This window comes from Peromyscus maniculatus, chromosome 5, assembly GCF_049852395.1.
Source record: "Peromyscus maniculatus bairdii isolate BWxNUB_F1_BW_parent chromosome 5, HU_Pman_BW_mat_3.1, whole genome shotgun sequence".
Taxonomy (NCBI): Eukaryota; Metazoa; Chordata; class Mammalia; order Rodentia; family Cricetidae; genus Peromyscus; species Peromyscus maniculatus.
Genome location: NC_134856.1, coordinates 9,022,913 through 9,048,312, shown reverse-complemented (window position 1 = coordinate 9,048,312; position 25,400 = coordinate 9,022,913).

The window sequence follows — 25,400 nt, the reverse complement described above, 5'->3', positions numbered from 1 at the left end:
GATGATATAAGTTAGATATGTTTGAGGAAGAATTTAAAAATTCGGAGAAACAAAAAGTAAGGAAATTAAATCTCTCATAGTTTTACTATTAAGACATGACTACAGTGGGACCCGGTCCTGTGCTCATTGCATGAGTTGGCTGTTTGAAACCTGGGGCTTATGCAGGGATGCTTGGCTCGGCCTGGGAGGAGGGGACTGGACCTGCCTGGACTGAGTCTACCAGGTTGATCTCAGTCCTCAGGGGAGGCTTTGCCCTGGAGGAGGTGGGAATGGGGGGAGGGGAGGGAGGCGGGAGGGGGAAGAATAAGGGAATCCATGGCTGATATGTAGAACTGAATTGTATTATAAAATAAAAAAAAAATGTAACAACAACTTTCAAATAAAGAGAAAGATGTATCTAAAAGAAAAAAAAAGACATGACTACTTTTCATATATTGACCTTAGTCCTTATTTAGAACATATATGCCTATAATATTTAAGATATATATATATATATATATATATATATATACATATATATATATATATTATTTTTAACAAAAGGAGCTATGTTAATTGGATTATACTTTTGTCAATCACTTATTTTCAGAATTCTAGGTTAATAAAGTATTTTATAATACCATTTTACTGCAACCATAGAAGTCCATCATACTAAAATTTATACTTAAATTTATCAATTTAAATTTTTTTAGTGTTTTATATCTTTTAAATTTAATTTAATTCTGATTGACACATAATTTTTGAATATTTAGGAGGCAAATAGTGATGCACATATATCTTGAGTAGTGACTAGCTTGGAGTAATTCATATATCCATTGCAATAATTTTTGACCTTTTCTTTATAAGTGCATTCAGGGTCCTCTAATCTATTTTGAGATATAATTTGTTGTTAATTATGTTTATTTTGGTGTGTCACAGGATATCAAGATCTATTTTTCTTGTTCAGCTATGATTCAATACCCATAAATCAACACTTCCTTGCCCTCTTTTGTGTTAATTTTTTAGGGTGATGCAATAGTTGGTTTATTTACTATAGATAGAGTACCAAGAGATCAAAGAAATGATCCCATCCAAGACTCTCTTGTTGAACTAATAAGTTTACTTAAAATTTTATAATGGGTCTCATTCTATTATTTTTAATCGTGTGCATGTGTGTGTATGTGCACATGAGAGCAAGTGTCCGAAAAGGCCAGAGACATCAGACCCCCTGGAACTGGAGTGACAGGCAGTTGTGAGCCATGTAGTATGGGTGTTGGGAATTGAATTTGGTTCCCCTGGAAGAGCAGTAAGTGCTTTTGACTATAAAACAATTTCTTCAGCCCCTAAAGTTTATTTTTTATCTTTATTGTGCGTTTATGTATGAGTGTGTACACAGGTTTATATGTGTGTGTTTGCAGAGACCAGAGAAGGACCACAGGTGTTATTCTTCAGAAGATACATATCATTTTTTTGAGACAGGGTCTCTCTCTGGTCTGGAACTCAGGAAGCAGGTGAAGCTGGCCAGCCAGTGAGCCCCAGACATCCTCTGTCTTTGTCTTCCTAGCATTGAGATTTCAAGTGCACACCAACATGTCAGGCTTTTAGAATACATGTCCCAGGATCAAATTCAGGTTGTTGTACCTGCAAGGCAAGCACTCAATTGACTTGAGATATCTCCTTGTTCCCCAAAATAAACTTATTGGGATTACTTACAGGAACATGAGTGAAGGGTTACTTACAGGGACATCGATGATTCCAAAGCAGCTGCATCACTGAAACTTTCCACTCTAGCCTGGGTGATGCCTCTGGAAAGCTGCATTATGATGTCCCAACACTCAGCCAGTCATCATTCTTCTATATCACTGAGATTATGTGCAGCTGTGGAGGGTAGGAGGGAATGGTGATTGGAATCTTAGGGGAGGGTCTGATGACTTTGCCCTACTTTCCTTCTGGGAAAGAATGTAAACAGACTCTATTACCATAGACCCCGCTATCAGACACATTGTTTTGTTTCTTTCATTGCTGTGAATGACAGTATTCAGCTCTAATCTGTGGTCCACAGGCCACATTCACCCCACATACTGGGCAGGTATCTGTGAATGTGGCCCAGCATATTTGTAGATCACAATACAGTGTCATATTGCAATGGCATATTGGATGCTGTCACAGCCATTCTGCTTCATAATGCCACATGGTTATGTCACTCTAGGGGAAATAGATTTAGCATTGCACCCTCCTTCCTGAGCCTTTGATAACCATCTTTCTGTTTTCAACTCCTGCAATAATCATTTTAAGATTCCATGTGTGCATAAGATCATGTTTGCCTTTCTGTGCCTAATTTCACTGAACTTCAGGTCCATCCATGAAGCCTCCAACAAACATTTTGGCAAAATCTATCCTTGTCATAGTCTTGGATCAATTACAATTGATAGCAGTGGAAATAGGCAATGGGAGGGCACCCCTGGAGACATTCTAGGTTGTTAATTTCTCAGAACAAAGAATTAGACAGAAATGTATAGATACTAGCAAGCACAATGAGAGGATTAAAAAAGGATACCCTCATATTCTCATCCCCCTCCCCTCCCCTCTATTGCTCCTCCTCATCCCCAGTTTACTCATGGAGATCTCCTCTGTTTCCCCTTCACAAGGTGATTCCTACGTCCCTCTTAGGGTCCTCTGTAACACAAATTGCTAAATGGTCTTATTAATAGAAAACCTATAGCCAGATATTGGGCTAAAAGCTGAAAGATCAGAGAAGCAGAGCAAGCCAGGCACTAGTTCTTACCTCTAGGAAATCCTCAGGCTCCAGAGCGAGACTTCCTGTTTACTCATGCCTTATATACCTTTCTGTGTCCTGCCATCTTCCTTCCTTCCTAGTGCTGGGATTAAAGGGTGTGTGCTTCCCAAATACTTGGTAGCAAAGGCATGAGATCTCAAGTGCTTGGATTAAAGGCGTGTGCCACTATACCTGGCTCTGTTCCCTGTGTGACCTTGAACTCACAGAGATCCGAATGGATCTCTGCCTCCCAAGTGATAGAATTAAAGGTGTGTGCCACCACTGCCTGACCTTTGCATCTAATTTTGTGGCTGGCTTTGTCTTCTGATCCCCAGGCAAGCTTTATTGAGATGCACAATAAATCACCACAGTCCTTGTTTCCTAGCTTCTCTGGAGCTGTGGGTTGTAGTCTGATTATCCTTTGCTTTACATTTAGTATCCACTTATGAGTGAATACACACCAAGTTTGTCTTTCTGAGTCTGGGTTACCTCACTCAGGATATTTTCTAGTTCCATCCATTTACCTACAAATTTCAGGATGTCATTTTTTTTTTTTTAAACAGCTGAGTAATACTCTATTGTGCATATGTATCACATTTTCTTTATCTATTCTTTGCTTGAGGAACATCTAGGTTGCTTCCAGGTTCTGGCTACTATGAATAATGCTGCTATGAACGATGGTTGAGCTGGGGGAGGGACAGAGTGGGAGAGCAATGGAAGAGATGTCTTGATAGAGGGAGACATTATGGGGTTAGGGAGAAACCTAGTGCTAGGAAAACTCCCAGGAATCCACAAGGATGATCCCAGATTAGACTAGTAGCAATAGTGGAGAGGGTGCCTGAACTGGCCTACCCTGGTAATCAGATTAGTGAATACCCAAACTGTCATCATAGAGCCTTCATCCAGTAACTGATGGAAGCCGATGCAGAGATCCCCAACTAAGCACCAGGCAGAGCTCCAGGAATCTAGTGGAAGAGAGGGAAGAAGGATTATATGAGCAGGGGTGGGGGTGGGGTGGTGGGGTGGTGGGGGTGGTGGGTGGTGGTGGTGGTGGTGGGGTAGGCAGTCAAGATCATGATGGGGCCAGGAGGTGGTGGCGCACGCCTTTAATCCCAGCACTCGGGAGGCAGAGCCAGGCGGATCTCTGTGAGTTCGAGGCCAGCCTGGGCTACCAAGTGAGTTCCAGGAAAGGCACAAAGCTACACAGAGAAACCCTGTCTCGAAAAACCAAAAAAAAAAAAAAACCAAAAAAAAAAAAAAAAAAAAAAAGATCATGATGGGGAAATCTGCAGAGAAAACTGAACCAAGCTCATAGGAACTGATGAACTTTAGACCAACAGCTGTGGAACGTGCATGGGACCAGACTAGACCCTCAGCATATGGGAGACAGTTGTGTAGCTGGGTCTGTTTGAAAGGCTCCTGGCAGTGTGATCAGGATCTACCCTGGTGCATGAGCTGGCTTTCTGGAGCCCATTACCTATTGTTGGATGACTTGCTTACTCTTGAGGCAGGCGAGAGGGGCTTGGTCCTGCCTCAACTGAATGTACCAGGCTTTGCTGTCCCCCCATGGGAGAACTTACCCTTTTGGAGTAAGGGATGAGGGGTGAGCTAGGGGTATTATGTGGGGGTGGGGGGACTGGGAGGAGGGATGAGAGGGGCATCTGTGGTTGGTATGTAAAATGAATAAAAGGTTTTTTTTTTAATTAAAAAAAAGACAAAGTCTAAATTGTACAAAAAAAAGATAGAAAGAAAAAAAGACACACACACACACACAGAGAGAGAGAGAGAGAGAGAGAGAGAGAGAGAGAGAGAGAGAGAGAGAGAGAGAGAGAGAGAGAGGATACCTTTTCAAGAGATGAAGTAGGCTGGAAAAGCTAGAGAGTTTAGCAGCCCAATGACCCCATGATCTGAAGAGTCTCACAGGTGGCTGGATCTCAAAGTCCAATTGCCCATGGCCTCGGTTGTGCTACACATCCTGGGGATACGTAAAGAAACTCTTATTCACCCAAGGTATAGAGGGTACCAACAGACCCTAGAAGGTTGCTCGTAGCAGCATGGGGGATTCAGTAGCAGCCACACCAAGGGGAAGTCCCCGGGTAGCTTAGTAAGAGTTAGTTACACTTCTGAAAAACCCCAACCCTCAGTCTACTGTTTTTCCCCTTATGGGATTCCAAGGAGAGGAGGGTAGTTTCTGAGAGCCTCCCCTCTTTCTCCACAGGGGAGTGAGTGGAGGCTCACTCTTGTGAGGGTCTCAAGTATGGGTGATCACAGCTGCCATGTTTCAGGACAGCAGTGGTCATGTCCAACCCAGACGATGGATGTCAAACCATAATGATTCTGTCCAAAGAGCAAAGTAGGGTTTCCTCCCACACTACCCCTCTTATTTTAAATCATATTTTATCACATACATATAGCACTGAATAAATAATAAATGTAATGCTGGTCATTTATTTTCTGTAAATTTAGTGTTAATGTACTGTGTTACAATGTTAAAATAAAGGGACCCCCTTTTTTTTTAAAACAGGAAAACATTTAATTAACATGATGTTTTCACTTCCTGCTTTTTTGAATCAAATAACTTTGAGGTTGAGAGAGTATATTGGAAATCCTTAAATCACTTAAAATAATTTAGACCTCCTATTAAATTTGTATCACAAGTGAGTAGTTAATGCAGAGTTAGCAAGTTTGTCACTACTTTTTAATTAAGCATAAGTTGATTGTAAAGAGAAAAATATTGAGCATTTGAGACATATACCTAATGGCCATATAATTAGATGAAACTTACATAAGCAAGGGATGCCCAGTTTAAGTCTTGGTATATTAACTATCTAACAGTGTACAGATACTTCATACACATTTATCAAAACAGCCTACAGCAAAATAATTAAAGATTCACACTTAAAAGTGGTAGTATTTAATAGATAGTGTAATTGATATCAATCTTCCTACTAATAGCTCATTAAATGGAAAACTGCTACACAGAAAAGAATTTATCGATAAAAATCAAATTGCAAATTTTTACTTGCAAATTGCTGGATACTCACATATATCTTCATTTATTAAAGTTAAATAATGATTTTCTTTGCTTTGCCGGTAATTAAATAGCCATAACATTCAATTGATCTCAATTAGACTTTGATGTAGCTAACAATTCTTAAAAATAAGAACCATGATATAAAAGAAATCAGAAACAATAAATTCTAAATTTGCTATATGAAATAAGAAAATTACATGACAAAGGGTCATTTGGGGATAGTTAAGATTAGGAAAAATTCTAACATTGTCAAAACTTTCTGCTTCAGGACATTGTGGTTAGTTGAAAGAAGGTCTTACTAGAGCATTTGCAAAAGGTATAGCTGGTTGAGTAATATCCTTAGGAGAGTGGATGTTTCAGGTCAATCCACAATATCAACCAGGTGTTGACTTACGTTAACTTCATAAGGGAAGAATAATCCTGCTTTGTCTTACTGGGTTTTTTTGTTTTGACCTTTTTTGTTTTATGCCTTTTTCCTATTTTTTCTTTTATTCTTGAGATTATAATATAATCATACCACTTTCCTCCCTCCAAACCCTCTCATATACCCCTCCTTGCTCTCTTTCAAACTCATGGCCTCTTTTTCTTAAATTGTTTTTCATGAACATGTGTATATTCTTTATATTTAAGAATATAACCTGATTAGTCTGTGTAACATCACTTGCGTGTATGTTTTCAGGGCTGACCATTTGGTACTGGACAACCAATTGGTGTGCTCTTCCCTGGGGGAAAACTATTTCTCCTGCTCTCAGCTTTCCTTAACTGCCTAAAGTTCTTTGCGTAGGGTTGAGGCCTTGTGGGCTTCCCCCACCCATCTTAGTGGGTCTATTGTTTTGTTCAGCTCATGCTGAGGCATGGTGACATCTAATGTTACTAGGAGATTCACTCTCACAGCAAAGTCCCTGACCATCTGTCTCTTGCAGTCTTTCCACACTCTTTTCTGCAAAGTTCTCTGAACGTTAGGTGCAGGAACTATTTTGTAAATGTATCCAGTAGTACTGGGCTCCACAACTCTGCATATTTTCTGTAGTAGTCTCCATCTTGCAATGACAAGTTTTTTGATGAGGGGTGAATACGACATTTGTCTGTGGGTATAAGGAAAAATGTTTATAGATGGTTGTCAGAGATACGATGGTTTAGTAAAGTGGTGATTGGAGGTCCACATCCAGAGTTTCATTAGCCCTAAGTATTTGGCTAAGTTTCCAGTACCAGATGCAGTTTCCCTCTTTAAGTACAACTAGAGAGCTGGTTACCATCAGAGTATGCATGGCATTACTGTACTCAGGGTTATCATGCCATGCTGGTTGTTTTTGTGGTTTATAGGCATCTGGGTAGGACTATTGGCAGCTTCCTTCCTTTGGAAGCTTGCCTAGCACCTTCTGGTACCATGAAAGCTAGTTCTCAGGGAAGTGGCATCCAGGTCAATTCCAGCTTAGGGACCTCTGGGCCCTGAGTCTGAAGTGCATGGTGTCTTCTACAGTAGGGACTTACTTTCCACCTCTGGAGGGAAACCAAGGACAACATCAGTAGGCTGTATGTTTTGAGAGTGTCTTGGACAACCCTGATGAACAACTGGGCTTCTCATGTTTTATGTTTTTCTTTCTCTTTCTTTTGAGCATGTGAATGAGAGAGAAAAAAGAACATGAGATTTTGTGAGTAGGGAGGTGGGGAGGATCTGAAAGGAATTGGGGGAAGGGAAGGAATTTGATCAAAATAAATGGTATGCAAAAAATTTTAAATAAAGAGTAATATGAATATTACTAGGTCAGAACATCAAGACTTGCAAAAAATATGGCCACCTTATTAGTAGCTCTTGGATATATCTGGTTACTTCAGAATTTTAGTAAAATAAAAATAAAGCAAAAAGAAAGAAAATAATAACAACTTCAGAAAGAAGTCTTAGAATCAATAAACTCAAAGAAATACTACATCATCTTTTTCTATTGAAAAACCAAACCACTTACTTGAGCACAAAATAAATGAGTTAAATAAACATTAACAATAAAATAGAAAAAATTGGAGTTAATCATCTATAACAGAAAATGTTTTACTATGAAATATTACTTTAGTTGTTTGTGTGTGTATGTGTGTGTGCACTCACACATGTGCTGTGTGGTGGTATAAACCAGATTTATATTATAGATCACAGCCCAAACTTGAAGAGGATGCTGAGATGACTTTCATGGGTAAAGGTGCTTCCTGACAAAGCTAATGACTTGAGTTTGATCCCTAGGACCCACATGATGAACCAACTTCTGCAAGTTGTCCTCTGACCTCCAGTCATGCACAGTGTCACGAATGTGCTTTCTGAATTGCACCTGAAAGACAACCAATAGATCAATGTAGTATTTTTTTTTGTTATGTCTGGCCATGGTGGCAAATACCTATAGTCCCAGCTCTTAGGAAGCTGAGGTAGGCATCTTTGAGAATTTGAGGGTAGCCTAGGCTACAGAGTGAGTTCTAGGATAGCCTAAACTCTGTGAAATATTGTCTTAAAATACCCAGTAAAATAAAATAGATAAAAAACCCTAGTTTGTGCTTAGTGTTGTAATGTTAAAATGTTAAATCAAGATTAGATAAACAAATTATATAGACCTATAACCCCTAAGAAAATAGAAGCAGTCATTAAAAGTCTCTCAACCAAAAATGCCCAGGGCCAGATGGTTTTAGAGCAGATTTTCCCAGACCTTCAAAGAAGAGTTAATGCCAGTTCTCCTCAAATTATTCCACAAAATAGAAAAGAAGAAACATTGCCAAGTTCATTTGAGGAGGCCATAGTTACCCTGATACCCAAGCATTCAACAAAGGAAATACACAAAATACACAAAGATTCAACAAAGGAAGAATTACAAACCATTTTCTCTTATGAACATAGATGAAAAAATACTCAACAAAATCCCTTATCCAAGTAATTAAAAGGCAGAGAGAGAATATAAAAGTTAACAAAATCAGAAATAAAAAGGGGGACATAGGCTGGGCGGTGGTGGCGCACGCCTTTAATCCCAGCACTCGGGAGGCAGAGCCAGGCGGATCTCTGTGAGTTTGAGGCCAGCCTGGGCTACCAAGTGAGTCCCAGGAAAGGCGCAAAACTACACAGAGAAACCCTGTCTCGAAAAATCAAAAAACAAAACAACAACAAAACAACAACAACAACAACAACAACAACAACAAAAAACAAAAAGGGGGACATACTAACATGTAGGGTCCCCCTTTTCCTCATGGTCCATTGGCCACCAGTCCACAAGGACAAAGGGGCAGAAGTGGTGACAGAGAGCGTTTTATGGCCTGTGGGCACAATGGCAATAGCTTTCAGTGAGGCAGCTCAACTTTATCCCAGAGTACAGGGGATGTATAGGACTGGGAACAGCAGCTGGGGAATAGCCCAGTTTGCATTAAGTGGCATGCTCCTATCATATAGGTGGACTAGTAGCAGCACGGCCCTATCAAAATAGCTCGAGCATGTCACCTAATTACTATATGGGCAGCAGGGGAAGGGCATTGTCAGGGAACTGTGTCAAGGGTCATCCTTGAGATAAGTCAGGCATCTAGGCCTAGAGACATCCTCCAAATATGGTCAGGTAGGGAGCAGGAAGCCCTCCACCAGGATTGTGTGTAGGGGGGGAGTAGGAGATAAGTAGGGGGTGATGGGAGGTGAGGGGGAGTCTTCCATGTTGCCTAGCTCAGATAGAGCTGCCAGGTCATGGTAGACTGCAACTTCTGAGCAGCAGGGCTTTCCAACAACAACAACAAACTCTGAGGAAACCCAGAGAATCATTAGGTCATACTTTAAAAACCTGTACTCCACAAAATTGGAAATTCTAAAACAAATGGACAAATTTCTTGATAGATACCACATACCAAAATTAAATCAAGACCAAATACACAAATTAAATAGAACTATAACCCCTAAGGAAATAGAAGCAATCATTAAAAGTACCTCCTTCCCCCCCCAAAAAAGCCCAGGGACAGATGGTTTCAGTGCAGAATTCTACCAGACTTTTAAAGAAGAGATAATATTAATTATCATCAAATTATTCCATAAAATAGAAACAAAAGGAACATTGCCAAATTCTTTTTATGAGGCCACAGTCACTTTGATACCCAAACCACACAAAGACTCAACATAGAAAGAGAATTACATACAAATTTCTTTCATGAACATTGATGCAAAAATACTCAATAAAATACTGGCAAACCGAATCCAAGAACACATCAAAAAGATTATCCACCATGGCCAAGTAGGCTTCATCCCAAAAATGCAGGGATGGTTCAACATATAAAAATCTGTCAGTGTAGTCCACCATATAAACAAACTGGAAGAGAAAAATCACATGATCATCTCATATGATGCTGAAAAAGTCTTTGACAAAATCCAGCATGACTTCATGATAAAAGTCTTGGAGAGATCAGGGATACAAATGACAGACCTAAATAGCAAGCCAACAGCCAACTTCAAATTAAATGGAGCGAAACTTAAAGCAATTCCATCAAAATCAGGAACAAGAACAGGCTGTCCACTCTCTCCATATCTACTCAATATAGTACTTGAAGTTCTAGCTAGAGCAATAAGGCAACTGAAGGAGATCAAGGGGATACAAATTAGAAAGAATGAGTCCAAGTATCGATATTTATAGATGATATGACAATATACATAAGGGACCCCAAAAATTCTACCAGGGAACTCCTATAGCTGATGAACACCTTCAACCAAGTGACTGGATATGAGATTAACTTTAAAAAAATTGTTTGTAATAGCCAAAACCTGGAAACAACCTAGATGCCCTTCAACTGAAGAATGGATAAATAAATTGTGGCACATATACACAATGGAATACTACTCAGCAGAGAAAAACAATGACATCATGCGGTTTGCAGGCAAATGGATGGATCTAGAAAAAATCATCCTGAGTGAGGTAACCCAGACTCAGAAAGACAAATATGGTATGTACTCACTCATAGGAAGATGCTAGATGTGGAACAAGGATGACTGGACTGCTACTCACATCACCAGTGAGGCTACCTGGAAAACGGGACCCCAAAAAAGACACGGAGAAATGGATGAGATCTACATGAACAGCCTGGTCATGAGTGGGAGCAATGAAGGGCGACGGTCCAGGGAAAGAGAGTGGGAGATCCTAGCTGGATCAAGAAAAGAGAGGGAGAACAAGGAATAGAAGACCATGGTAAATGAAGACCACATGAGAAGGGGAGGAAGCAGAGAGCTAGGGAGGCCCACGGAGATCCACAAAGATACCCCCGCAAAAGACTGCTGGCAATGGTCGAGAGACGGCAGGAACTGACCTACTCTGGTGATGGGATGGCCAAACACTCTGATAGTTGTGCCATAAACCCCATCCAAGGACTGAGGAATCTGGATGCAGACATCCACGGCTGGGCCCCTGGTGGAGCACTGGGAGTCTAATTAGTGAGAAAGAGGAGGGTTTATATGAGCGAGAATTGTTGAAGCCAAGGTTGGATAAAGCACAGGGACAAATAACCAAATGAATGGAAGCACAGGATCTATGAACCAAAGGCTGAGGGGCCCCCAACTGGATCAGGCCCTCTGAATGGGTGAGACAGTCATTTGGCTTGATCTGTTTGGGAGGCAGCTGTGCGGTGGTGCTGGGTCCTGGGCTTGTTGCATGAGTTGGCTGTTTGAATCCTGGGACTTATGCAGGGACGCTTGGCTTGGTCTGGGAGGGGGGGACTGGACCTGCCTGGACTGAGTCTATCAGGTCGATCCCGGTCCTCGAGGGAGACCTTGATCTGGAGGAGGTGGGAATGGGGGGTGGGCTGGGGGAGGGGGAGGGGGGCGAGAGGGGGAGAACAGGGGAATCTGTGGCTATTATGTGGAACTGAATGGTGTTGTAAAATAAAAGAAAAGAAAAAATCAATAATCCTCCTATATACAAATGACAAATGGGCTAAGAAAGAAATTAGAGAAGCGACACCTTTTATAATAGCCACAAATACTATAAAATAACATGATGTAACTCTAACCAAGCAAGTGAAAGACCTGTAGGACAAGAACTTCAAGTCTTTGAGGAAATAAATTAGAGAAGAAAGAGCAGATGGAAAGATCTCCCATGCTCATGGATCACTAGGATTAACATAATAAAAATGGCCATCTTACCAAAAGCATTCTACACATTCAACACAATCTCCATCATAATTCCAACACAATTTTTTACACATGGAAAATAAAACAAGGATAGCTAAAATAATCCTGTACAATAAAAGAACTGCTGGAGGTATCACCATCTCTGATTTCAAGTACCACTACAGAGCTATAGTAACAAAAACAACATAGTAGTGGCATAAAAATAGACAGGCAGACTAATGCAGTAAGATCAAAGACCAAGACATAAATCTATACACCTATAAACACCTAATTTTTGATAAAGAAGCCAAAATTATACAATGGAAAATAGACAACATCTTCAATAAATGGTGCTGGCTGAACTGGAGGTTTGCATGTAGAAGAATGCAAATAGATCCATATCTATCATCTTGCATAAAACTCAAGTCCAGGTGAATTATAGACCTCAACTTAAAACTAGACACACTGAACCCGATAGAAGAGAAGATAGTCTTGAATGCATTGGCACAGAAGACTACTTCCTGAACAGAACACCAATCATGCAAGAACTAAGATCAACGATTAATGCACAGAACTTCATGAAACTGAAAAGCTTCTGTAAGGCAAAGGACACCATCAGCAGGACAAAACAGCAGCCTGCAGAATGGGAAAGGATTTTCACAAAGTCCACATCTGACAGAGGGCTAATATCCAAAATATATAAAGAACTCAAGAAACTAGACATCAAAAAACCAATGATAGTTGATTTAAGGAAGAGGGGGGTTGGGGGGAAACATAGGGAGGAGTGGAGGGAAGGGAAACTGTGGTTGAGGTGCAATGTGTGAGAGAAGAATAAAAGTAAAAAAAAGGAAAAAAGAGAATAATATTTAAAATAAAAAATGGTTTATATATCTAAACAGAATTCTCAACAGAGGAATCTCAAATGGCTGAGAAACATTTAAAGAAATGTTCAACATCCGTAATCATCATAGATATGCAAATCAAAACAACTTTGAGATTCCATCTTACACCTTTCAGAATGGCTAAGATCATGCTGGAGAGGATGTGGAGCAAGGGGAACACTCCTCCATTGCTCATGGGAGTGCAAACTTGTACAGCCACTTTGGAAATCAATATGGCAGTTTCTCAGAAAACTGGGAATCAATCTACCTCAAGATCCAGTTATACCACTTTTGGACATACACCCAAAGGATGCTGCATCCTACCACAAAGGCACTGTTTAACTATGTTCATAGCAGCTTTATTCATAATAACCATAAACTGGAAAAAAAAACCTAAATGCCCCTTAACCGAAGAATGAATAAAGAAAATGTGGTACATTTACACTATGGAGTATTACTCAGTTGTTAAAAACAATGACATCAGGAAATTTGAAGGCAAATGGATGGAACTAGGGAAAATCATCCTGAGTGAGGTAACCCAGACCCAGAAAGATAAACATGGACTGTACTCACTTATAAGTAGATATTAGCTATAAAGTAAAAGATAATCATACTACAATCCACAGACAGGCTAGGTAACAAGGGGGGGGGCTCAAGAAGAACACATGAATCTCCCTGAAAAGGGGAAATTGAATAGATTTTGCTGGTGGACTGGAGGCAGGTGTGGATGGGAACAGGCGGGATCTTGTGGGGGGATGGAGAGGGAAAGTACTGGAGAGATGACTGGAATTGGGGTACATTTTGGGGGTAAGATAGAAACCTAGTGCATTGGAAACTCCCTGGAATCTACAAGGGTGACCCTAATGAAGATTCTTAGTAGTGTGGGATTTGGAGCCTGAACTGGCCATCTTCTATAACCAGGCAAGGCTTCCAGTGGAGGAACTAGGACACCACCCCAGCCACAAAACCTTTGATCTACAATTTGTCCTGCCTGCAAGATATGCTGGGGTAGAGGTGGTGCAGAGCTTGTGGGAGTGGCCAACCGTACATGACTGATCCCACTTGAGACCCATACCATAAGAGAGAGCCCATGCCTGGGACTGCCAGGAGGGCTAGGAACCAGAGGCTGGATAGCCAGAGATCCAGGATAGAACTAAACAGAACTAACAAAAAGAAAAATCAATGAAATGATTCCTATGATATTCTACTATACTCCTAGATACGAGCCTAGCATAATTATTATCAGAGAGGCTTCATCCAGCAACTGATGTGAACAGATGCAGAGACCCACAGCCAAATACTAGGCAGAGCTCAGGGAACCCCACAGAAGAAGGGGAGGAAAGATTGTAGGAACCAGAGGGGTCAAGGACTCCACAAGAACACAGTCTACAGAATCAACTAAGCAGGGCTCATAAGGTCTCACAGAGACTGAAGCAACAATCATGGAACTTGTATGGGTCTGACCTAGGTCCTCTGCATATATATTATGGTTGTGTAACTTGATGTTCTTGTGAGGCTCATACCAGTGGGAGAGAGGGTTGTCTCTGACTCTTTTGCCTGTTTTTTGGGACCCTTTTCCTCCTAATGGGATTCTTCATCTAGCCTTGATATGAAGGTTTCTGCTTAGTCTTATTGCGTCTTGTTATGCCATGTTCAGTTTATATCCCTGGGAGGCCTGCTGTTTTCTCAAGGGAAACAGAGGAGGAGTGGATCTATTGGAGAGGAAAGGTAAGAAAGATGGACTGGAAGGAGAGGAGGGAAGGGGAACTATGGTCTAGATGTAATATATGATAGAAGGATAAATGAATGAATAAATAAATGACAACATGAAATTTACAGGCAAATGGATGGAACTAGAAAAAAATCATCCTGAAGGAAACAACCCAGACCCAGAAGGACAAAAATGGTATGTACTCACTTACAAATGAATATTAGCTCTTAAGTAAAGGATAACCACTCTACAATCCACAGACTTAGAGTGGCTAAGTAACAAGGGCTCTAGGGGTGATGTATGGATTTCCCCGAGACAAGGAAATAGAATAGATTATATGGGTTTACTGGGGGTAGGTGGGGATGAGAACAGGAGGGATCAGGTGAGAGATGGAGAGATGGAGGGATGGAGGGAGAGACAACTGGAATTGGGGGGCATTTGAGAGGGCAATGTAGAAACCTAGTGCTGTAGAAACTTCCTAGAATCTATTAGGGTGACCCTAGTGAGGACTCCTAGTAATGGAGGATATGTCAGGCAAGGCACCCAGTGGTTGGACTGGGACACCAACCCAGCCACGAAGCCTTTGACTCACAACCTATTCTGCTTCAAGATGTGCTGGGCAATGGTGGCTCAGAGCTTGTGGGAGTGGCCAACCAATGACTGGTCTAACTTGAGGCCCCTGCCACAAGATGGAGCCCAAGCCTCATAATGCCTGGATGGCCAGGAACCAGAAGCTGGATTGCCCAGAGACCTAGAGTAGAACCAAACACGACTGGTCAAAAACAAAACAAAACAATACAAAACATGATTTCTAATGATATTCTGCTATACCCATAGATCGGTGCCTAGCCCAGTTGTCATCAGAGTGGCTTCCTTCAGCAGCTGATGGGAGCAGATGCCAAGATCCACAGCCAAACGTTAAGTGGTGTTCAGGGAACCCTGTGGAAGAGGGGGAGGAAGGATTGTAGGAGCCAGAGGGGTTGAGAACATCACAAGAACACTGCTCACAGAATCAACTAAGCAGGGCTCATAGGATTCATAATGACTGAAGCAACAGTCACAGAGTATGTATGTGTCTGACTTGGGTCCTCTGCATATATGTTAAGGTTGTGTAGCTTGGTGTTCTTGTGGGACTCCTAACAGTAGGAGTGAGAGGTGCCTCTGATTCTTTTGCCTGCTTTTGGGACCCTTTTCTTCCTACTGTATCACCTTGCCTTGATATGAGGGGTTATGCCTAGCCTTATTGCATCTTCTAATGCCGAGTTTGGTTGATATCCCTGGAGGCTTGTTCTTTTCTGAAGGGAAATGAAGGAGCAGTGGATCTGGCTGGGGTGGGGTGAGGTGGGTGGGATGGGCAGGGGGCAGAACTGGGAGGAGTCCAAGGAGGGAAGGCTGTAGTTGGGATGTATTGTGTGATAGAAGAATAAATGAAAAGAAAAAAATAAAATGTTTGAAATTAAAAAAGAACAAAAACAAAAACACAACAGATCACACCAAAAAGTTACTGAAACAGTGGAGTGAAAATAGTATAGTATTATATAGTATATACTATTTATACCCCTTTCTCAATCTGTAAACTTTATGAGATCTAAATACACATTGCACATGCCCGTGTAAGTTTAACATGCAAATCGATATGTACTTCGGTGTATAATACACACCGAGTTCAAAGATGGTATGAAAAGGAGGCTGTGATGATGTCTCATTGGCACTACGTTGTGTCACCAGAGTTCTTGATTCCCACAGAAGCAGCTATGGGAGGACCGGAGGAGGGCTCCCTGTTGGCTACATGTCTGGCCAATCAAAACAAAGTCGCACCAGACCGGCAGAGACACCTGGGAGATCTGCTCCAGCCACATTCCTGGTGTAGGCATGGTGACTGGAGAAGTCTGGAGGGGCCTCCAGCTGAAGCACCAGGGCTGAGAGTCACTTGACTCTAAGGAGTGGGGTGTGATACCATCCAGTAGTCACTGCCTTGGGGAAGAGACGTCAAGTCAGGCTTCCCTCAGATGGCTCAGTGGACCAAGAGTAAGACAGCAGTGACGGAACCCAACTGTCTCTTCACAAAAATCAGAAGGACAGCCGTCATGGTTATCTCCAAAAAGATTTCTTCTTCCGAACTCCTTTAGATTGTTTTCTTTTCATTTATCAAAAACTGTCTATAAAAAAAGAAAATAGTATTTATACAAAGACTTTCTTAAATGACTCAAATAAGGCAGTTCAGACTTTCCTTAATGACTAAATAGAGTAACAAGTATGTCTTCACCATCTTACCTGAACACACACACACACACACACACACACACACACACACACACACACACACACACACGCAAAACCAAAAAAAAAAAAACAAAAACCAAAAACCAAAACAAAAAACCAAACAACATTCCTAATTCAAAGAACAGAACAAAATGTAAAACGATCCTTCCCAGCTCCTAACCCACCCACCCAAAAAAGCTGGTCAATCTACACACAACAGTGAACATAAGTCAGTAGAGGAAAGTCTCTCTTTCTAGATGAGTCCCTTGATGGCCTCAGTTTCCTGCCTGGAGAGAGCGTGCTGGGCACGCATGGGAGAGGAAAGCCCATGGGCAGCTGGGAGCCTGTGTGAGTTGAGAAGCCTGAAGTGCTGAAGATGTGAGAGCTCTCTACAGACAGGGAACTCGGAGTAGAGAGTTCTTCCCCGTTGCTTACTTGGGTGCTCATCAATACGGAGGCGTGTGTGCAAGTCCACTCACACTCGTGTGTTGGCGGCACTCAGGGCATTATGTAGGGGGCTTGTCTTCCATGAAAGCACATGGCTTTTCTCAGATCACGTGCTCACCAGGGAGGCCACTTGGAGACTAGTGCTGTCACCTTCTCCTGGCCACTCTAAGGCAGACTCATTAGGGACACGAAGCAGGTTGTCAGAGATAAGAAGGCAGCGGACACTGGTATCAAATGTTGGAGAGCAGGCAAATAAGATAAGGACTCTAGCCTGTCAGGCTGCTAGCAGGAAACAGATTGCACTCTCAAATGGGGTGATTTGAGGTGAAGAGTCTTAATAAAGAGACTGTTAGCCAAAGTGTAGGCAGACTGAGGGGACCCCCACGACACAGTGCCTTTTTTTTTTTTTTTTTTTTTTTTTTTTTGGTTTTTCGAGACAGGGTTTCTCCGTGTAGCTTTGCGCCTTTCCTGGGACTCACTTGGTAGCCCAGGCTGGCCTCGAGACACAGTGCCTTTTAAAAGCCAGGCATAGAGGAGGGTGATGATGTGATTGGCTAACAGCATCAAGAGCCAGAAGAGGAGCAGTTACCAGGACCCAACACAAGGAATCTTTGCGGAGACTGGCTGAAGGAGCCTTAAAGGAGTCTATTTACAAAAACTAATTTTTCACTTGATACAGTAACTGTATATGTATTTGGGGTATAGTGTGATATTTTGATGCATACATATAATGAATAATCAGATCAGGGCAACTGACAAATCCATATCTCAAACACCTGTCATTTCAAAATCTTAGCTAGTAGCTTTTGAAATGCACATTTAATGATGAACTAGAGTTACCTTACTGTGCTGTCAAACATTAGCAGTTTCATCAGTTATCACCCCGTGGCTGTTAGGCATCCTCTCTCCACCTTCCCTGCCCTCTCCTCCCCAGCCTTTGTAGCCTCTAGCCTGAGATGAACTATCTTCCTTTGCATATATATCAGTATGGCATTTATCTTTCTGCACCTGTTTATTTCACTTACTGTCCTTCAGGCTCATCCATGCCACGGAAAACGACAGGATTCCTGCTCCAATTTTTTTTTTTTTTTTTTTTTAATGATTGAAAGACCATGACTGGTAACTAACATGACCCTCTCTCCATTCCCCTTTTCACTTTTTTGGGGGGGAGGTGTAGAGAGCTGCGTGCAGCCGCGCCACAAAGATGGCGCTGGCTTCCGCCTTCCACCCTCCCGAAGGTGAGCGCTCTCTGTGATAAACAACTCCATATTTGGCTAAGGCTAAGGATTTGGCTTGCTTCCGCGCACCTGGACCTAACCGCAGTACCCACATACTGGCAGATTGGGGTTGGCTGCCCAGAAGCTATTTAGGTTGTGGGTTGGCTTTCCCCGGGGTCAGAAGTCAGAAGATTGTTTCAAGGTTCCTGAATAAACTGCTTGGAGAAGAGCCTGGTGTTGTGTCTTCCTTGCTGGTCGAGGCGGACAGGACAGGGAGGGGGTGTCTCTGCTTTGTTTTGACTAAGCTCAGTTGGAAACATGGTAGTAAACGGATACAATTCATTTAGATCAGGGTCGGCAAACAGGGCAGCTTGCAGGAGAGATGGAAGTGGGTCGGAAGGGAGCAAGCACAGACTGCCAAATAGCTACTGAGTTTATCACGAAAGGTCACTGGACAGCTTCCGGGGCAGCAGTGGGGTAGAGGGCAGAGAGTGAAACAAGAACTAAGTATGGCTACTGTTGCACAGAGTTTGGGGAAGGAGTGAACTTGGGGTGGTGTGTGAGAGATAAGCTGGCAACCCTCCTCCATGGTTCCATGTTGAACTATAGAAAATCATAGGCCCAGAAGAGGCTTTGATTTCCTAAGAGCACTATGTAACTTTCCAGAGTGATGGGGATGGCAAAGCCAGTTCACTGTAACAGGCACATGTGAGGACCAGTGTGTAAGAGAATATGGGTCCTCCTCTATGTTCAGTGACATGCATATACATGCAAGTTCTACAGAGGGTGTTGTGACTGTTCACCCATGTGTCTGCATTCCCCATGAGAAAGCAGGGATCTGTTTACCCTGCTTCCTACCACTACAGTAAGTGCTTGGGATAGTAAGTTACAAAGGCTTATTTTGGCTCACCCATCTGGAGGTTTCAGTCTATGAAGGGTTAGGCTCCTTATTTTGGGTCAGGCAGCACATCATGGTGGGGACAAACCCTGGGGGAGCTGACAAAAAGTGCTAATGAGGAAGAATTCAGAGTTCTATAACCCTCTTCAAGGGCACGTCCCCAGTGATACGCAGATCGGCACTCAGTCGGCACTTCTTAAAGGTTCCCTCCCAATAGTGCCAAACATGGGCCCACATCTCTGACATATGGAACTGTAGGGCACCCTTAGGATCCTAACTATAGAAGAATCCTACTTTCAATATCAATACCAACTCTATCACACTCAAGAGTTTGAAACACAGAGAGTACTCAATGAGAACTTACTGAGTACAAGAAATTCCAGGGCTGGAGAGATGGCTCAGCAGGTAAGGCACTCGTTTCCACATGTGTGCCATGGTACACAACACCACACACACACACACACACACACACACACACACACACACACACACAAAATGAAAGTTTTATTTTTTTTAATGTTCAGTACCCTAAGACACTTCAAAGGCATAGTCTAACTCACCAGTGGAATTTTGTTGCTTTTGTGGAGTCCGCTTAGCTTCTTTCTATACACATTGTAGACCTTGTTTTGTTACCTCTGTTCTTCTCAATCATTTTCCTTAAATGAACTTTAACTCTCCCTTGCAGGAGAGAAGTTTGATTCATGTTTGACAAGTTGTATCAAGTTCCTGCACATGATGTGAAGTCTCATTGTGAGCTCTTTCATTCTGTGAGAATCTTTGGACCTTTGAAGGATCTTTCCTCAATGTTAACTGGTTCCATTTCCATCTTGATATCACTTTTTGTTCCTGAGACAGTGTTGCCTTGGGTCGGAAGCTTGTGATCAGCCTGCCTGCCTGCCTCTTGTGTGCTGGGATTACAGATGGCACTATCATATTCCAGCTCCAATTTGACATTATCGTACTCTGTAGAACTTATGATTATGCTAGTATACTTCTCTTGTTTAAGAAATACTCTTAGCCGTATTTATTTTTATTTTATTTTGTATGCATGGATGTTTGGCCTGCTTGCATGTCTGTGCTCTACATGCAAGCAGTGCTTGTGTAGGCCAGAAGAGGGCACCAGACACCCGGATATTGGAGTTACAGACACTTATGAGCCTCCACGTAGATGCTGAGTGTCAAACCAGGGCCCTCTGGAGGAGCTGCCGGGCTCCCTGTGGTTGGGCCATCTCTCCAGGCCCTCTGTTCAGCCCATCTCAATACTATTTTAAAAGAGAGAAGCATGGGAAAAATTAACTTTTCCAACTCTTTGGTGGTTTTTCAACCCTTTTTTTTTTGACAATGTTTATTTCTCTCTCTGAAGTTACATTATTTGAAAAAAAATTGTTTACTAACAAAACACAAATAGCATTAAGTCCCATAATAGCAAATTAATCTGGATGACAAAGTAGTAAAATCTAGAAATTCAAGGTTCCCCAAGGAAGGCAAAATTAAAATCTCAAGGATATTAATTAGAAGAAGGAGCTTGGCAAGTCCAGCATGGCCTTCTGCAACTCCCCTTTCTACAGGCAGAAGCACACAGACAAGAAATTAATCAATTTAAAATAAAAAGAGGGCTGGAGAGATGACTCAGTAGTTAAGAGCACTTGATGTTCTTGACCTGGATTCTATTCCCAGCACCCATATCAGGCCACAGTGGATCTGACATGTATGTACCACATACATACATTTAGCCATATATTCATATGCACAAAATAAAAACAATCTTAAAAAAATAAAGCAAAGAATCATAAGAAAGAAAGAGAAAAAACCCAACCCAGAGTTATTAAATCAAGTTGAGCTTAGAGTTTCCTTGATTTTCATGGCTTGTGTGAACGGTTTATGATGGTTAATACTGATTATGTCAACTTGACAGACTCTAGAATGGACAATGGTGAAAGTCTCTGGTCAAGCTTGTGAGAGATTATCGAGATTAAGATGGCCTTGGCTCTGCCTCTGAGGAAGTGTCTAGATTAGGTTAATTAGGTGGGAAGACCACCCTAAAAGTGGGCAGTACCCTTCCCTGGGCTTAGGTCCTGACTGCAGATGTAGCACGTCCAGCTGCCTCCAGTTCCTGACACTCGGTTCCAGTGCTGGGATGGGCTGTACCCTTGAGCTGCGAGCTCCACACAACCCATTTCTCTCTTAAGTTGTTTTGACCAGAACATTCACCACATCGATGGGAAAAATAACTAATACACTTTCCAACTGGTTTAAATTACTGAAATAGGGTTAGTAGGCATAACTGCGAAGCAAAAGCAGCTTTTTTTCTGCTTCTGTAATGTGTGTACTTCACAAAACATGGACTCTCACATGCCAAGAGACATCAACATCTCACTTGTTTAGGAAACAGTTTTATTTTTATGCTTACACATAGATTTACTAGAATGTCTATTTTGCAGAAATACTGGAAGAGCTGAAGTAGTATGATTCTTGAATTGTAGATGTTAATCATGATGGTCCTCCATGTTGCATCTGGTCTAAAGACTTGGCGATTTTGAATAGTTTGTTTAACACTTTATTTTTTATTAAAATATCAATAATTATGTATTTGGATATTCAAATTATTTTATTTTGAATATGCTACTTCTGTGTGTGTGCAATCTGTTTAAGTAAAAGCTTCTTCCATAATATTCTGAGGGCTAGAAATTCAATCTTGTGTATTTAAAATTAAATCTTCAAACTGAACACAATGGTTATTTTCTCATACATTATTGAAAGTAATAAAAATGGATAAAATTTAGCTATGAATTGTGCTTATTTCCTACAAAATATCAAGCTTCCATTTTTATTAAATTTAGAGTTTTTTTTTAAAAGAAATAATATGATGGTATTGAAAGAAAGGAAATAAAATTCTTAGAAAAGATCTCAAAAAAAGTATTAATAGATGAGATTTGAATAAGACTGATCAAATGCTGGGATGGATGCTTTTTTTGTGATTGCCCACATTGTCTGGAAACTGTTCAGCAGAACAAAGGGTTTTATGGATGAAAGCCTGGTATGAAGAAACATGAATGTCAACCTAGGCTCTGAGAGACAGTCTGCTAATGAAATATTCTAAAAGTCATTTTCAAGGTGGTTGAAAGTTCTCACTGATGTGCACCAATGCTTTTGATAATTTTTTTTTTATATATCAAATAATTACGGAAGTGTTGGCTCTGGGGACAGAGAAAATAACATTGCACCCAAATATTGTGGAAAGGCTGGTGCATCGCATTTCCTCTCTGTGATTGAAAATGAGCAGACGCCTGATAACAATACTCGGGTAGTAAGTTTCCTGCATTGTACATGTGAAAAAAAAATCACTTTTTCTGCTATCTAGGTTATGAAGACTGACTTTAATCTATGATTTACTACTTTAATGGTTAGATCTTTGTGTGAAGTCTAAAGAAGAGATTATTATCTTTAAAAGTTGATTTTTCCCCAAACATCTTTGAGTGAACTTTCCTGATAAATGCAAGAAGTATTGATTTCTCTCAAAGATCTCCTGCTCTGCTCTCTTAATATACGTACCTGCCAGTGACATATGTCCTCCATCCTGCACAATGAACACATACTACACACACACACACACACACACACACACACACACACACACAGAGAGAGAGAGAGAGAGAGAGAGAGAGAGAGAGAGCATATATGTTTATATGGGTTTATAGTTTGATAGAAATTTTCATCCAGATGCCCTTGGAATCTATCTGCATCAAGTTTTGTGACTTCAGTTTTAGTCACACAAGGACGATGGTGACTGTCTTTCAGAAAAGCCGATGATGATGTCTCATGCAGAGAAGCCCCTAATTAATAGTAACAAGGGTTCTATAACATGATATAGCTAATGGAAGCATGGGTTATTAGTTATTTTTTGTTAATAAATAGTCCATATCACATTGACCATAGGGCATCTACCTTCTGCTCTGTCATAATCTCAGATGACAGAATTATAATGGTCAGATTATAATGTCAAACTCTGTCTGTTTGGGTCTAGATATGGCTTAGTATAAAAGGCAAATAGTATCTGATAGGTAGACTGTTTCCACTGTATTTTATATTTTCATAATTGAAGATTTAATTTCATATATTATCAATACAGACATAAACAAGAATTTCATGTATTTAGGGATCAGTGTAGCCTCAGTCTTTCAAACCCTAGCCATTTTAGTAGAGTTTGTAAAGCATTATCACCAACAAAATTTCATTCTACAGCTTCATATTAAAGTTCTCACAAATGTCATTTTCTCTGAAGTTTCAACTGATGTTCTTTCAGGCCATCTCTTGGTACATGTTCCTACAGTGTTTCTACCTGCATATGGGTGACACTGTCATAACACATGGTAACTTACAAGTATAATTACATAGTAGCTTATAGTAGCTAGGGAGATCTTTGAGGTCAGAGCAAAGTTCTTACTCACTTTAAAGAACTCCTTGGTGTAGCTGAAGTTTTCTCCAGTCCTGCCCAGCCCCACGGACCCCACAACTGCTTATAAAATAATCACTCAGAAGCTTATATTAATTAAAACTGCTCAACCGTTAGCTCAGGCCTACCACTGACTAGCTCCTACACTTAAACTCAGCCCATTTCTGTTAATCTATATGTTGCCACATTTTCCATGGCTTTACCTGTGTGCCATTACATGCTACTCCCTGGACGGCGGGCTGGTATCTGCTGACTCATCCTTCCTTTTCCCAGAATTCTCCTTGTCTGTTTGTCCCACCTATACTTCCTGCTTGGCTACTGGCTAATCAGCTTTTTATTTATCAAAAAAATCAGAGCAACACATTCACAGCATACAAAACATCCCACAGCACCTTGGGAGCAGAAACATTCAGTCAGTCATTACTGGTTTTGTTTTAATTGCTCAAAGGTAAACAAGAGTGGGCAACTAAGATCTTTCCTATTTATAAGGAAGTTGAAAGAAAATGGAGCTCAATAGACAGTCTTAAACAATGGGATTAACCACAGTGGGGAAATCAGAAGCCCTGTGCATCATGGTTGAATTTAAGATGGGTCAACTGCTGTAGAAGGCAGTATGGCAGTTTCTCAAACACTTAAACATGATCTTAGTGTATGATCCAGCTGTCCATTCTGTGTCTGTATACAAAAAAATTGGAAGTAGGATGCTCATGTTCAGAGCAACATTATTTGAAGCAACCAAAAGATGGGGCCCCCTAAGAGTTCATCATTAGAAAAATAGGTAACGTGGAATGCAACATTACCAGCTTTAAAAAGAAAGCAAAATCTAAACCTTGCTATCACATGGATGGAATTTGAAGATATTATATTAAGTAGAATAGGTCATAAAAAAGACAAATACGGGCTGGAGAGATGGCTCAGAGGTTAAGAGCACTGACTGCTCTTCCAGAGGTTCAATTCCCAGCAACCACATGGTGGCTCTCAACCATCTGTAATGAGATCTCGTGCCCTCTTTTGGTCATACATGCTGTATACAAAATAAATAAATAAATCATAAAAAGACAAACACAACATGATTCCATTTATCTGAAATATATAGAATGACCAAATTCATAGACATACATCAGAAAAGTGGAACAAATAAGGGACTCTTTAATGAAGTCTTAGTTTTGTAAGATAAAGAATGTCTTGGAAATTTGATGATATTAATGTACTTAACAATATAAGCAGCACAATTTTAAAAGGCTAGCATGACCTGGGTGTGGCAACTCATACACAGGGACTGAGGTAGGAGGATTGCTGTGGTTGAAGACAAACGTGTTACAACGAATATCAGGCCAACCAAGGTTATATACCCAGACCTTGTCTCAAAAGCCTGAAAAATGACACATTTTATATTATGTATACTTTATTATGATTAAAAACTGAAATGAAAATGATACCATCATTATATAGATCACAAATCATATCAGACTAGCCCCTCATGAAGACATCTCCATATTTATAATTTCAGTTACAAAATGTTATTTTTAAATATAAATCACCAAGCTGCTTAGAGATCTGTACATGCTACACACAGGTTAATATCATATAGCTTTTATACCACCTGACACAGAGTTGTCTATTACATAGACAACTCTTTCAT